Source organism: Accipiter gentilis, chromosome 5 (genome assembly GCF_929443795.1).
Source record: "Accipiter gentilis chromosome 5, bAccGen1.1, whole genome shotgun sequence".
Lineage (NCBI taxonomy): Eukaryota > Metazoa > Chordata > Aves > Accipitriformes > Accipitridae > Astur > Astur gentilis.
This window is the reverse complement of record NC_064884.1, coordinates 18,526,181-18,541,501: the sequence shown is the minus strand read 5'-3', so window position 1 is coordinate 18,541,501 and position 15,321 is coordinate 18,526,181. Positions and strand designations below refer to the sequence as shown.

Below are 15,321 nucleotides of genomic sequence, written 5' to 3'. Positions count from 1 at the left end.
TCTGAGACTTTGCTAAGAGCAAATGCCCTCTCCAGACATATGCCAAACCCTGAAATATGACCTCCTGTTTTGTCCTCTGTGCAGAGGGCAACCTCCCTCGCAGAGCAGAGACCTACGGGTTTCAGCTGGCCTGAATCAAGCTCATAGTAGTTTCAGGCCGTTTCCAGCAAAGGGCCTCTCTGCTTCAGCCTGAGGTTCCTCGGCCTAGTCGCTGCCTCTGGCGTGCCTCAGTAGTAGAAAACCAGGGAAAAAATGGGGCCAGGGAAGCACGATCCTTTTCTGGTTACAGTGTCCTGCTTCCTAGAAGCAATGGCTCCAGGATTTCCTGACCTGGAGGTTCCATCTACTTCATTAATAACCTCCAATGGACCTCTTCTAATAAAGTTGCCTGATCCCATTATTTTCTTTATTTTGAATCAATTCATTCTTCGTGTCTCCTCAGCATCCTGTGTTTATGAGTAGCACAATTTCATTATGTGCTGTGTGAAAAAGCACTTCCTTTTGGTCTTTTTTTTTTTTTTAACTCCCTGCTTTGACCATTTCTGGGTGCCTTCTCGGTCTTGTATTTATTTCTTTCTAGGCTGAATGTGCCACGGGGCTCTATGGGGTCAGCAAAAGCCCACAAGCAGCAATCAGAAAGGAGAAACCTCAGGTCTTCCCCAACACAGACTACAGAAGGTGTTGGTGTGAGAGAGATGTTCTAACCACTAAGCACAGGTACTGCAATCCCTGCCAGCTTCCACAATTACAACAGCACCCTGACTTGTAAAAACTTCCACCATAATCCCTGTGCTCAAGACCCTCGCAGCAGATAAAGAGGGCAATAGTGCTAACCTACCACAGCCCCAGTTACACAAACCACAAGTGTTGTGGAAGGGGAATGAATCAGAGAAGTAAAATAAAAATAACCTAATTTGCACGGATGTTTGAGCCCTGGTTCACAAAGAGTTGAAGAGGTGCTTCCCTAGCTTTGAAGAAATGGAAGCTACCCTTCCTGGGGTCAGGTCCACAAGGACAAACACTAGCTTTATGTCAAAATACTGGCAAATGGGGATGCGCATTACTGGTTTGGCGTTAAGTAACAGTGCTCATGGCAGTGCTGAACAAAGCCATTCTCTCAGATATACACGTGCAGAGAAGAGAAGCATCCTCCCTGCTAAGAACATGTATGTCAGCTGCAAAGGGAGTGATGCTTTTCCCAAGAATCTCTAAGAGAAGGTCTGGCAATGATGTCATCTGACCTGGGAGAGCTTCCCCTGTCAGTCGTCTTACACTTTTTAAAGGTGGGATGAAGTTTACATCCTTCAGTTTGTCTTTTTAAAAGTACTGTCTTAGGAATTTTTTTTTTTTTTAATTGGATTCTTTCTCCAAGAAGGAGGAATGAGTTAGGGATGGGGTGGTGGAGGTTCAGTATTTCAATGGAAAGGTAATAATGGCAGAACTGGAAGTCTTCCTGATTATAAACTAAACACTGATGTATTGAAAACTGTATTATTTTTCCTTGGGGTTCCCCCCCACCCCCCAATAGATCATTTGCTCCCATCCATCTGATTGCATTGCTTTGCCCAAGTTAAGTATGATTTTTCAGAAAACCAGACTTTAGTCACTTTCCACGTAACAAGAAATTGTACTGGCTGCAAAGGTATCAATATTTCATCAGGTCTTTGTTCAGCACTGGTTTTAGCTTTTCTTAATGGTACACTTTACCAGGCAGCTTTTTCATACATCATTAAACAGCAGCTATAGCACTTGTGCCCTGTTTCTGATTTACCGTAGATAGTAATGTTTAAGATCACATTAAACACCACACATGCTCTCAGCTATTTGAGCAACATCGGAGTAATGAACAGTCAATAGTCTTACTAAATTAGTACCCTTTGGAGCTCTTGTTACTGAATCAAATAAGTTTCCTTGGTCCTCTGGTGAAGGCAATTCTAATGTGAAATAATGAATTTAGTGTCTAATCAAAACTTAGGGGTTCCTTTTCCCTTCTGACTTTGAAGAATAAATTATATAAATTATGTACAATAGATCTAATACTTCCAGCACCCAAGTCCTGCAAGACACTGATGAATAATTACCATGAGTGATTGGGACGCCAAGGTCCAGCTGTACGCTAATAAAATCTGTGAGGGAGACGAAGGTAGAAGAACTGTTCTGGGGTTACAGACATCCAAACAAGAAAATAGGGTCTGTGTTCAGTTTCCAGGTCTGTCAGAGGCTCCAGACAAAACACCACGTAACCTTTTTGTACCTCTGCCTCCTCTCTGCAATGTGAGAATATCACCACTTCCTAATGCTAACTTGCTTTTTATGGTATCTGCGTAGTAACATGGGAAAAGTTTTTTAGAGTACGGGCCCAGCACCACTAAATCCCCATCACCTATGTCTAAAAATGTTGCTGTGATTAACTGCAAGAGTTCTCTTAACTAGAAAGAAATATGAGGCAAGAGTCAAGATAAAATACAACTAATCAGTAAATAACTTGCAGACCCTGGCCAAGATTTTCTAAACACAGGAGCCTGGCACTCACCTCCTTGAATCTAAACATAGAGCACATTTTCACAGTTGCTGGTCCACCAGCAGATTCCAATTTACCGGTAGCTAAGTATGTACATAGATGCCCAACTTCACATTCCTTTTTTATTTTTTAAGTCATAATCCCTGTATAGATGTGAAGAGCTAAACATTTGCACTGATCTCCATAGAAACAATACAGTGCTCTGAAAGAACAAACCATACTATATAATCTAGGAAGCAGATGCTTTAGGAAATCTGTGCCATTGGCCTATGGGACAATAACAGAGGTAATAGAATTTATGCTGAATTTAGAGGAAATTATGTTTTCTCTTCCTTGTCTTCCTTTTGCAAAATGTATCACCTACCAATAATGTCATTAGCCTTCTAAAGCGCTCTACAATCCCTTGCAAAGAAAACACTGTATTTTTTTAATGCAAATTTATGTTCCAGGAGAGCAGCTCCGTGATGCTGCCTCAACATTCTTTACAAGTCACTGTTCTTATTCTTCATACTATCACTCTCTTAATCAGGATGGCCCAGTCTTACATAAATGACAACATGGCATGAGGGTTGTATTTAAAGGCTAACCATGCCTGAGAGGCATTTGAATTTATCACAAAATATTTTTTAAAGTTTTGTAGGAAGTTCTTTCAGTTCTAGAGAAAGAATTAAAAACCTCTGAGTTAGGTTCTCTACCTCTTTTGAAAATCCCCTTATTTGCTTTCTACCTGGTCCCAGCAGATGACAAGCAGAATGGGACTACAACTGGGGCCTCTGTGCTTAAAGCCAATCTCTCAGATATTGGACCCCAAAATAGCATGAAGCATGAAACACCTTGTTCATGCTTTGGGGGTTCCCTACAAAGCTTTAGGGCAAAGCTCATAATGTATCCTTCCATCAAAGGCACTGGCTGCTGAAGTTTTCCTTTTGTGTAATACTTCAATGTATCACAGCTACCTTTAATTGTGCAGTGTCAGTAGGGCCACAGATACAGCCCTGCTTTGACCCTTATTATCACCCACCTTCCCCATAGTTTTCAAAGGGAATTCTAATTGAGGCTGGGCACCTAGCAAACCTGGACCTCACTAGAAATCCCAGCCCAGTTATTTGATATTAAAGACACAAGTTGACTATCTACATTGTAAGAGCCTAAACATCCCAGTTTTGTATTTCACCTAAACATTTAGGAGCAAGTACAAAATTTTGATTGTTAGAAGCTTTGACAAATGCTTTATTCTCTGCATAGGTATAATGTTTGTCCCACCAGTTTTTGCTCCCTAAAAGTCATGTGTTTTCTCCAAGCCTATCCAGCGACTTAAAAGAGATTTGTTGCACATGTACATACATAAAATCAGTTGGATGAACCACTGTGTAGAGTTGCCTGCCTCCCCTTCCAATAATTAGAGATACAGCAAAATACAGCAAGGAAATGCAGTTGAAATTTTTTCCCCAAAAGGTTTACATTTCCTTTTGCAAAATGCTTCTATTTTTATTCACATTTTAACCTTTCTGTCCCCTTTTAAAAGTCTTTTTTTCTGCAGTAATTTAAAACTACAGCATTTCCGTATGAAACTGAAAAATAAGTATCTACCAAAACCAAACACATTTTTCCTTGCCTTTTCCACGGTAGGGTCAAAACGTTGTCATGACCAAATTGAATGTGTTTGTGCATGGTGGAGTGGTGATGGGGAGCTTTTTAAAAGAAAAGAGAGAAAGCAAATAATTTCCCAAACAGCTTGGCTAGGCTGTTTAGCCAAAACCACACCGTAATGCAGATGAGCTCATGTCTTTACAGTAACTCCCCCTTAAGTTGTAGCTTATTAAGAGGCCAGTGGTATTGATGCTTCCCAAGATGCCCCTCACTTTACGTTTTCCCTTTGAACCTGAAGCAGCACAGAGGGGAATGGCATGAGAAGGTGTTTCTGCAGAATGGCGCAGCTTTGGCAGCACACTGTGACCATGTGGCTATGCCGGTTGCAGACCTGGGCTAGGATTATTGCAGGACACTGTGCACAGCATGAGATCCAGGACTGCTGTACCACAGCCCAGTGTATAGTACAGCTGTGCTCAGAGACTTACCATTGAAAACAACCATGTGCAGCAACAGGCTTTCACCCAAAGTGCTTTGAAGTCAAGGGGAAAATAGTATCGATTACAGTGGGCTTTGGATGAAGCCAATGCAAAGGAAACAGAACTGATACTTATCATAAACAAGGAGGTTGTTTTTCTTTCCTGCCTTTGATTGATTTTGTCATTCACTTGTGAATCCTTACTACTTTCTCCTGTACAAGGCTTAGCTAGAGAGCCTCAAAGATACCAACTGATCAAGAATCGTGTTTGAATGAAGAGAATCAGTTTTATGTTTTCCACCAGCCCTTGTTTTGTTTGGGCTCTTAAAACAACCATGATTCCAAACCCCTTCTCATGCCCAAATCCTGCAAAGACATGTACCATTAACTTTGCAGGCAGTTGTTTGTCAGTTTGTTTGTCTGGATTCAATAGGCACACAGAATAGCTGTACAAGTCTTTGCATGTTTGGGACCTTGAGTGCTCACAGTTCTATTAACAGCAATAATTAGCACAGACTAATCCACAAGGAGAAATCAAGCTAGGGAATTGGTTTAATTTCCTTTAACTGTAAAAACAAACACACCCCCCTCAAAAAAAAAAAAATCCCTAAAAATACTCTTTATTACCTAAAGGTCTCATTCTTTTTCAGGGATCTCCCAGAACCACATTTGTTCTCTGAAGGCTATGGCTCCTGGCATGCAGAACATTGCTTTTTAATCCCCTTGGCTTATGCGGGCATGCAATTCACTGGAGAAAACGTAGAAGTTTTCCTAACCTTCATTGGTAGGAAGGTTCCTGTTTCCTTCATCCTAACACATAAATCCACATTTGCTCTTCATCTGACAAGCCTGTGAAGGGCTTATATATCCTTACAGGACTATCCAAGGTTCTACATATCTCTCATCCTGCTTAGCAATCTCAACTGTACACAATGCTTAAAGTTTCAGATCCATCAAGCTGTCATTCCTGCTATCTGCATGTAGAGAGGTTTTGGCTCAAGTTTGAAGTTTATGAGCAAGATTAAATCAGTGCTAACATCGGCTTCACATTTAATCCTTTAGAACAGCCATGTTCTTACAAGATTTTGACCTCAGCAAGACAAGAACTCTGGGAGATGAGCTTCTCTCATGAGGTTTCTGAGGTCTGTAATGGTGGAAATCTCCTAAGACACATCCTGATGATTTATCCCATATAAATACATGACAGAGCACAGAGGATTCTGTTTGTCTCACTTAAAGCTGTAGGAACACACATCTACAAACCTAAAACTCCTACTCTATAGAATAGAGGGAAGTACTGGATTGGAGGGGTCAGGCCCATTGCCAGTTCTAAGGTACCAACACTTTCCTGGAGAGCATGATATATTAGTAGGATACAGCACACTTTTTTCTTTATTAGCTATGACACATTGTATGAGATTTAATATTCCTTTTTATTATTGGTTGTAAAATGTTTTTTAAAAACTTAATAAAAAGCAAAATCTAAATAAAAGAAAAGGTACTTCTGAGCCAAATTCATCCAAAGTCCAGGAGACACATCTGGGAGGTTACTGCAAATACCTTACAGCAATATTCATTCATTCATTCATTCATTCATTTTTTAGTTTTAAAGGAATTGGATTCAATTATGTTTTCACCTTTTCGGTGCTTTCTTCCTGTCAGTGTTATAGTGAACAAGTTTGCTGACAACAGTGTTTTCAGAGGGAGTGACCCCTAATGAAGTCCTGAAGACCTGCCTTAGAAAGTGTTTAAAGTACATTTGCTATGAATATTAAAACTAGACACCTGCTCCTAAATGCTACATTTATCCAGTCAAAGAGAAGTGACACTTCGTAGCCTGTTTGGCCAATCAAAACTAAACAACAGACCTTGAACACGTGCCGCACCCAGGGAACAAGGAACAGATCGCTCATTACTCAGGGAGCGGGCATGCTTGGAAGAACCACAGGGGCAACTTTTTCCTGCTCCTGCCATGCCACGCTGACGCAAATGGGAATATCATTGCTGACCTCTGTGGAAATGGATCATACGTTCAGGAGCAAGAAACAAAGAGGCAGAATAAATAAATGGTTTAAGCCTAATATTTAGCAAAAGCCAAGCTGAGGCATGTGTGGCAAAATCTACAGGAGGCTGAGCCTCCTTGCAGACTTGCGCTGAATCCTGATGCCACTGAAAATCAAGAGCCTGCTCATTCAGGCTGAGCAGCCAAAGGCAGCTGGATGTGCAAGCAAGAAACACTCCCATATACATCTTTGCCTACAGAATATGGCCCACTAGCCCAGATTATAGCTAGCCTGGGGATTCCTATGCTGTGGTGGGTGTTTATGTTCTTATTTTAAAGGTGCATTCACTGACAGAAAGCCCTGCCCCTTCTTTACTTGACTCCAAGGAGGAGTCAGGCTCACCTAGCTGTGACACACACAGCTGAGTGAGTATCCATGCAAACTTTATAGCCACATCTGTAACCTTTCAGGGCGCTACAGTTTCTTGCCAGATTGCGAAGATAGAGGAAATAACATACTGCACGTGCTCAGGTCACAAGAGTTGAATGTACACACGCAGGGGATGTTGGTACTAAGGGCCAGATTCTCCAGCTGTTGTGTATCAGCCCAACTCTGTAAGGGGGTTCCCTAATTTTCAATTTGGCTCACGAGTGCTTACAAACAAGGTTCAGAATCATTTCCTCAGCTCAGACTATTTATCTTCCTGATGGGAACAGGGGGTTTGTTGAATTACTCAAAGGAAAAGAAGATTTAAATGTTGTTCAGTTAATGATATACACCTCTATCTTGCAGGTTAATGTACCTCAAAAGGCATTTTTGGATACTGCTGTCCAAACCAGTATTTTCACTTTGTGTGGTCTGGGCTAGTATATCTGCTTTGAAGAAGCTATCATAAATGCCCAAGAAAATGTCTAGGAAAAAGTTGTTCTGGTGGGATCCAGCCACTCCCTAGCACAGATTAGATCAACCTGAGAAGTCAGCTAGACTATGCTGGCTACAAGGAGGCTCCCTGGAAATCCTCTTATAAACGAAGACAGAAACCTCTCCATTCCCTAAATACTCCTGCATGAGGACTATTTAGGGATGAATGATTTTAGAGAGGGATGGGTAAGAAGGAAAGACACAGGTATTATGACAGCTGTGTGCTACTTTAAGAATCTTTTAAATGGAGAGAGTATGCGCTGCTACCACATCCATCACATCTATGCTTCCAAAGCACCTACACTAGCCTGCCACTCTGATTAGCCCTTTGGGCAAGCCTTCCTCTTTCTGCCCTTTGACTGTACAGACCCTCTTTTGCACCAAAAGATGGATAAAAGCTGGCTAACAGTCTGGAAAATACAGTGTCGGCTTAGTTAGTGCTGTATCTCTTCCATGAGCTGGACAGATCAAACAGATATTGCTGGACAACTGATTCCTGTTAGCAAGGATAGTTTTATGCAGGTTTGCATCCTTCCTCCTTTATCCGTAGATAAATGGCATGACAGAAGGCAAAATTGCTTCCTGTCCTCCAAGAAAACCTAATGGGAGGGGAAAAAAATTGAATATGTTCATAACATTGCCAATAGCTGTATTAACTTCAGTTGCAGCAATATGTTCTGGATGAAAGGGACAAGAGATAAAAGCAAGTGGAGATATTACCCCTCCATCTCATGCCAGATGGGCAGATTCTTTTCTCAACACATTCTGCTGAAAGTAGTGGGCACGTCTGTGGCCCAGTAGCACAACCTCAGCGAAGAGTGGGCATTTGATTCACCTTGCCAAGTCTGGGTGCCTACAGCATAGATATTAACCTCTGAGCTAGCTGAAAAGACTCGCTGTATATTGACAGGACACCTCATCCTAAAGCAGACATCTCTATCAGGTTGGATCGACCCCAGAAGTTCCTGTATTGCTTCCTTGGCTATTCAAGAAGTCTAGACACGGCATCCCTACATAGACTTCTACAACAAATGTGCCCAAGCTATTACAGGTATTATTTAGGTATGGAGTTAATGCTCAAAGATTAACCTGCGCATTTTGAGTACTGTCATTTGTCACAATTACATTGAAAGATCTAACACCTAAAAAGTATCCCACATTTTTTATTCCTATAATAGAAATAAAAAAGAAAGTCTTTACAGACTTTGCTTTACTAGTTTTGCTTCTGTTCCCTCTTACTTCTGGCTAGGCCAGAAATAACCTCTTTTTTCTTGTGATGCCTAATTAACCTATCTTATGATATCACTGCTTTTGATTATATCAACCAGTGAATGAATATGGCTCCTAATATTATGACATTCCATGTTAGACCCATAGGTAGCCAAGAAACACAAACAGATACAAAAAGAGTTTAAAAGCAGTTTTCTAGCTCATGGCTGAAATGGGCTGATACCATACAGCACTATTTTCCAGAATGGAAAACCAGGGGAAAATAGTAGCAACATGAGCTGCTAGATTCCCCACCCACCCTACCGTTTAAATTTTAAATGTTCCTATCTTGCATTTCTCAAGTCCATTTTCACCACATCAGCCAACCCCCTTGCAGACAGCTGATTTCACTTTTTTGTTCTTACAAGAAAAACAACTGCCAATTCCGCCCCAATTTCATTTCCTCCGAAACTGGAGAATTAACCCCAGGGGTGATTTGTGTCTGGTGACTTCCTGCTAAAAATGCAAAGTGTTTTGCAAGCTTGGACAACAACTGCTAAAAGCAATGGGCCAGATTCACCTTGGCATTGCTCTATTTCTGTGCTGCCATAATAGCACTTTAATCAACAAGCAGAACTGGCATAAAGCACTGATGCATCAGGCCCATCATATAGAGTACACCCACTTAATCAGGTAATCAACTTAATCAGGACACTTCCCAAGGAACCAAATTAAGCCTAATGACACCAAGTGGCAAGGACTGCTGCTTAATTGGGATAGTAATTCTGCTTATGGTAATTGGGATGCCTGCAGGTGATTAAATGGTACTGAGCTAAGAAGAGACAGTCTCTGTGATGCTCAGAGACTGTCAGTGATTTATCTCTCCTCAAAAGCCTCTGTCAACAGTGGATCAGCAAAACAAAACTTTTATAACCCTCTCATTTAGGCACTGTTTGAATAGAGCATTTCAAGATGGAAACAGGAATATAGAAGCAAAAGGGAAAAAAACCTATAGATTCCTTAGGTTAGTCTGAATCTGATACTAGGGCTAGTACCAAAAAACCCACGAAACAACAAAAAAAGAATCAAAACAAAACCAATAAATACTGAGAGATCTTTGTTGGGGGGAGATGTAACTTTCAGTCATTAAAAGCTACTTTCTGTCTGCCTTTTCAAAGATGCCTGTAGCTGATGTTTCACAGCACAGCAAGAGTTCAGTGAAATGGAAGCGCTCAGACTCAAGAGAAGTGAGGACTTCTTACAGATAAGACGACACATGTGAGGAGCAAAAGAGGGGTCACAGAACTGCTTCCCATGATTTCCCATCCTATTTTAGAGCACAGAAGCAAACTATTTGCAAAGTACAAAGAAAGAGATGGCTGAAACCCACAATTTAAAAATATTTCTTGTAAAAATTACTTTTCTTAACATCTCTAATTGCTATCCAGAGTAGGCGTGAGATGTTCTAAAGTTAAGACCTGTCCTTCCTTTGAAACAGCTGTGAGAAATTGTAAAGTTCTTCTGGAATGAGGTTGCTGGTAAAACAGCAGCCTCCAAAATCATCACACAAAGCTGGAGGAGCAGGGTTTTCAGAGTCCAGACTTAAATGACTGTTTTAACGTGCTTTTCACTTTCCAGTGACCACTTTGGATCATGCAATTAGTCAAAAAGCAGGGTCTTGCAGAGCACTCACTTCAAGAAAACATGGGGATGAAGTGCAGTTTCTTTTATGCAGCTTGTTTGTTTGCAAAAATGGAGAATATCTTGGTTTGTTTCACCTTTCCTCATTTTCTCTTGTAATGTTTGCCTAGCCACCAAAACCTGCACAGATTTACAGCATGTCTGTGACTCCTTTCTTCACAGTTTTACATTGAGATACACCCCTGCTACTTCTCCTGCTCACCACCCAAAGCAGTAGACACTATTGCTCCTCGGCACCACGTGCTTGGAGAGCACTGCTGCATCAAGACCTGCGTGTCCCCGTAGCCATTGTGAGCAAAGGACAGTCCTTAAGCCCTCTGCCCTCAGATTTACCCAAGTGAAGAACAATGTATCTTGGGGTTTTTTTCACTTCAGAGGAAAGAAAGGCCAATTCAAACTAAGATTTGCACCTGTCTCCCCAAAATATGTGTGTGAAAAGGGCGAGTTTAGGGTATGAGGTTTTGGAGCTAGATTTTGCCTAAATTCTAGCTCCAGATCACCATTGCGATCTCATTCACCCATGCACGTCTAGAAGCAACAGAGAGGGAACTAGGAGCTGTAGGCAGCAGCACTCAGAAGCCAGGGACCCTGCACTACTTTTGCTTTTGACAGCTGCGATCACCTACTCGTAACCAGAGTTCACCACAGTGTTGGAACCAAGGAACCACATAAAGGATGCTTTTTGGTTGCTTCTAACGTAAGCCCACGTGAATTTGCATGTGTGCATTACCTGGTTTTCATGGCAACCCCCACTGCTGCACCTACCCGGGGAAATCCTCGTGCTGTATTAATCATACTCAACAATCGTCTTGTTATGGCTTGCTGGTGTCCATCATATGCAATACTCCACTTTTCTTTCAGAAAGGCAGATTTGTATCCAGCTATTTGGCTACTTTTTCCCTGGGCTTTGCTATGCCCTTCTTTCTTCACATACTTCGTGATTCAACGTGTTCAATATATACCTGTATGTTTTCAGGTAGGCTGTTCTTTACGTGACACTTAGTACTGAATATTATAAAGGATAACTCAGTCTAACCTCCATAAGCATTTAATCTACTTGTTCCTGATTTATTCCCTTGTCATGTTATTAGCTTCATTAGAGGAATGAAATGAGTATTTGTGAGAGTAGAGGGGAAATTCAGATTCCTGTTTGCCTTTATCCAGTTGCAGAAATTCCCCCAAAAGGACTGTCAATGGAAAAGCTAAGAGAATGAAGCTGTAAAAGGTGAATTCTTAAGTCTCTAAACACCTCCAAATGGACAGACCTCTGCCCATTTGTGCTCTTCAGATTCCCTCTGCCCACACGAGTGTCCGCAGAGGACTGCCAACAGGGAACAGCTCTGACATGCTTCCAAAGCTATGGCATTTGTGTTTCCTGCCTCCTACCGAGCACTCCAGAAGGAAATTCCCCTTCATTCCCTGCCAGTTCTACCAGGCTCCAGGAAGCAGCCAGGCAACTGCAAAGGTTAATTGCTCTTAACTAAAATCTTCCAATATAGTCAGAGAGGCTAAGAGAGCACCATTGCAGTTGTGTTTGCTGGGAGATGCAATTTGCCACGTGAACTCATCAACTCAGTGCTCCCTCTCCCTCCCTCTCTCCACTTTTGCCTGTTGTGCATCACATCCAATGAAGCCAAACTTGCGGAGCAGTTGCTGGTGAGCCCAGCAAGATGATCCCCTCCCCCATTAGCACTTACAAAATACAATAAATAAATTCTAATAAATATATCTTCAAATCAAACCCATTTTGAGTTGCTTAACTGAGAGCATATCTAGTCCTTTGTACACATATTTGTACAAAGTGTTGCCTGTAATTTTAAAGATGCTTGCCTCAGGGAGGTTTCGTTTTTCCATTGAAGTCCCCTTGATTTACTGTATGCAATATGTTACAGCTTCCTTATTTGCTCCTTTGGGACAGTTACTGACAGTAAATCTCTATTAAAATATTCTTCCATATGGTTGCATGAAAATTTTATTGCAGTGAGCCTGAGGCTGAAGGTCACAGCTGAGTAGCTGCAGTTAAGTATTGCAGTCTATGGACTCTGAGGTACATCTGTTCTGGGAGCTGGAGCAAAATTAGAATTTTACTGTCAATAGCAGTTCTCCAAAACTAGTTCCATTTGTTTACTGTCGCAGGCCTGTAGCAAGGCAGTACCCGCCATATACACGTTTCAGGCCTTTGTGGCTACATGATTTAGGTCTTTAGCTCTGATCCAAAAATTACAGAATCTGGAGGTCACTGGAGAGAGTCCCTAATGTATATTTCATTTATGAGACATGAAAATTTAATTTTCTGTCACATGATTTGACTCTGTGGCCTGCTTACACACTCTTTGGTGTGGGCTTCTCTGTTCATTGAAAGCTTTTCTGGGCTGTATGTCACACAAACTTTATAAATGATACAAAAATATGATTTTTAGTTGACTACTTGCAAGCAAACGGCCAGCTACAGGAACACCTTGCCATTGCCCGCACAACGAGGTCAAGATAAACCCCCATAACATCAGCTGGCTGTGTGGTTTGGATGCTGTTGATCTGCTGGTCAGTAGGTTATGTTCCTGTTGTAGAAATGCCCACAATTTCTACAACTTGGAAAGCTGTTTGAAAACAACGTTCCTCTGTGGAGGACCACAGAGTATCAGAGTGTTAGATTGCTCTAAACATTACATTTAGCAATTGCTGCCAGGGTCAGCCAAATGTTAATCTACTGCTTGTATTTGTTTGAAATAAAAAAGGAAACATCTAGGCATATTTCTAAGCCCATCTTGTTTAGCAATATGACATCTATCAGAATGGCTCCGAGCCAAACCAGGCCTTTCCAATATGCAGCATAATTTGGAATTTCTAAAAGAGAAATCAAACCTAAAATGCATCTGCGATTTTAACCTACGTTAACAACATTTTTTAAAAGGTTACAGCATCCAGTTTGATGGCATTGTGGAAAACTGCCAGAAAAGAGGTCTGAGAAGGTCAGGAACGGAGTGAATTTTTGAGACACTAAAGCCTGTTAGAGAAATGCAGTAATTTGGAGAACAATCAGCAGAGCTCCAGTTCCCCAGGGACCCGGACTAGAGATGCCATAGAAGGGGATCTCACCACTGGTAGCACTTGTCCTAACCTTCTGGGACAGAGGTAATATTCTGAATGCAGCCACTAGACAGAAGAGCTGGCAGAGGAGGAGGTGGAGAAAGTGTGATTTATATGGTCTATTCACAAACAGTAATCTCCAGTGAAACTTGGATCACTGTTGCAAAGTAGTTTCTTGAACGAGGAGATGTGATGACTGTTTAGTATCACCTTGGTATGTGCTGAACTAGCCATTTTCTGAATCAAAACATGAACAACACGGCATGCACCATGTCAGCCCAAATTCATAATGTTACAGTATATCTGGATGCAAGGATACCTTGGAGCCCTACAGGATTATTTTTTTAACAACAGCTATTTCTAGATTGGTGTCCATGCAAGAATGTACTTCCACTACAAGTGCAGCATCTAAAACTGGGCACGGCATATACAGCAAATGTTAAATAGCTAGAATTTCAATTTCCAACTGTGCTATTAATTGCTAGCCTAAAATCTTGTACGAGCTAACCAACTGTGAGCTCTCCACCGAAACTGCAATACATTTCCACATCTAGAATATACATAGGGCACACAGGGAAGGCCAAGCTATAAGGCATGAAGAGTGGTTTGGCTTGATGCCTCGTCAAACTGCCAATGAAGATACACTTGGAACTGGTGATCACCTCTCTGATAGTATGTGATTGGTCTTGTTGTACTGACAATAACATGCTTCAATCAAAAGCAAGTGACTGTTTTGAGCTGGGAAGGTGCTGTCTTTAAGCAACTGCCTGGCTACCAGTTATTGGTTCATTATGCATTTTAAACAATACAGAAATGTACCTTGCAGTGAAGACACATATCACAGTTTTACAGGTAAGAGTTAATACTAATTAGATGTTTTGGTACTCACAGGCTTAATTAGTTTACTTGAATCTTATTTTTCAAAGTAGGACAGACATAAACTTGCCATAATATTTTACCAAAATAGACATGTACTATAAGGAAGTGAAACGAATTCCCCACCGCTCTCTCCCACGCCCTGACAAGCCGATAAAAATGATATTAGGTGATTAAATGTAGAAATAAAAAAAAGGAGGCAGACATAATGATAAACTGTAATGAAGTTAAACAGCTGGCAGACTCCTTGGTGAATTTGCCACCTGATGACTTGTACTAAGATGCAGGCAATGCCCCCAGCTCACCATTCAGATGGCAGCCCCTGGTATACACACTGAACATCGCCTCCCATTCATTAATTGGCTTGATGGAAACTATCTCTCTTGCTATAAGGCCAGAAAAAAATGATTTCAAATGTGTGCATCTGGGGAGAAGAAAAAAAAAAAGGGAACAACTTACAGTCCTCTAAAAAACCCACAGTAATGCAAGATTAATGCTCTTGAATGAATTCTGGCTAATTTGCAGATTGGGACTGGACCTGCAAACACCAGCCTCATCTAAAAGACATAAATGCTTTGCTTCTCTTTAGCTTGAGAGGAAAGCATTTCAAGTTTTGATTTTGAAACACAGGAATTGGTATCGGAAAAGGTCCCTTCTCACTGAGTCCAGCATAAGGTAAGGAAAAAGAAGCTTCTAAATTGTATTTAGAAATTGTAAATTGTATAAGGGAAGGAGGAGAACTGACAAGAGAGCCAATGTTATGACCACCTGATCTCCCACTGACAACGAAAATTCCATTTCCATTTATTGTTTGTAATAAATATCGGCAAGTCTAAAGCCAGACCCATCCTTGCTCTGGTCACTGGCTGTATTTCCATGACTTAACGTCACATCAGCACCACATGCAGAACATGAACAGTGGTTTTGACTCTGCA

At 41.3% G+C, this 15,321-nt stretch overlaps 1 protein-coding gene across 4 annotated transcripts in view; it reads left to right on the top strand.

Moving 5' to 3' along the window:
• The window catches only part of ETAA1 (ETAA1 activator of ATR kinase), a 92,516-nt gene that overhangs the window by 48,991 nt on the left and 28,204 nt on the right, over positions 1-15,321 (top strand). For 2 of the 4 annotated variants that reach the window (XR_007506016.1, XR_007506014.1), the window contains 2 exons: positions 581-717; positions 5,240-6,020. The exons of 1 other annotated variant lie outside the window; for it this stretch is intronic. The gene's annotated coding sequence lies outside the window, so the exon portion shown is untranslated. Of the gene's footprint in view, positions 1-580; positions 718-5,239; positions 6,021-14,911; positions 14,961-15,321 lie in introns of those variants that run through there. One more of the 4 variants, XR_007506015.1, reaches the window with a different exon arrangement.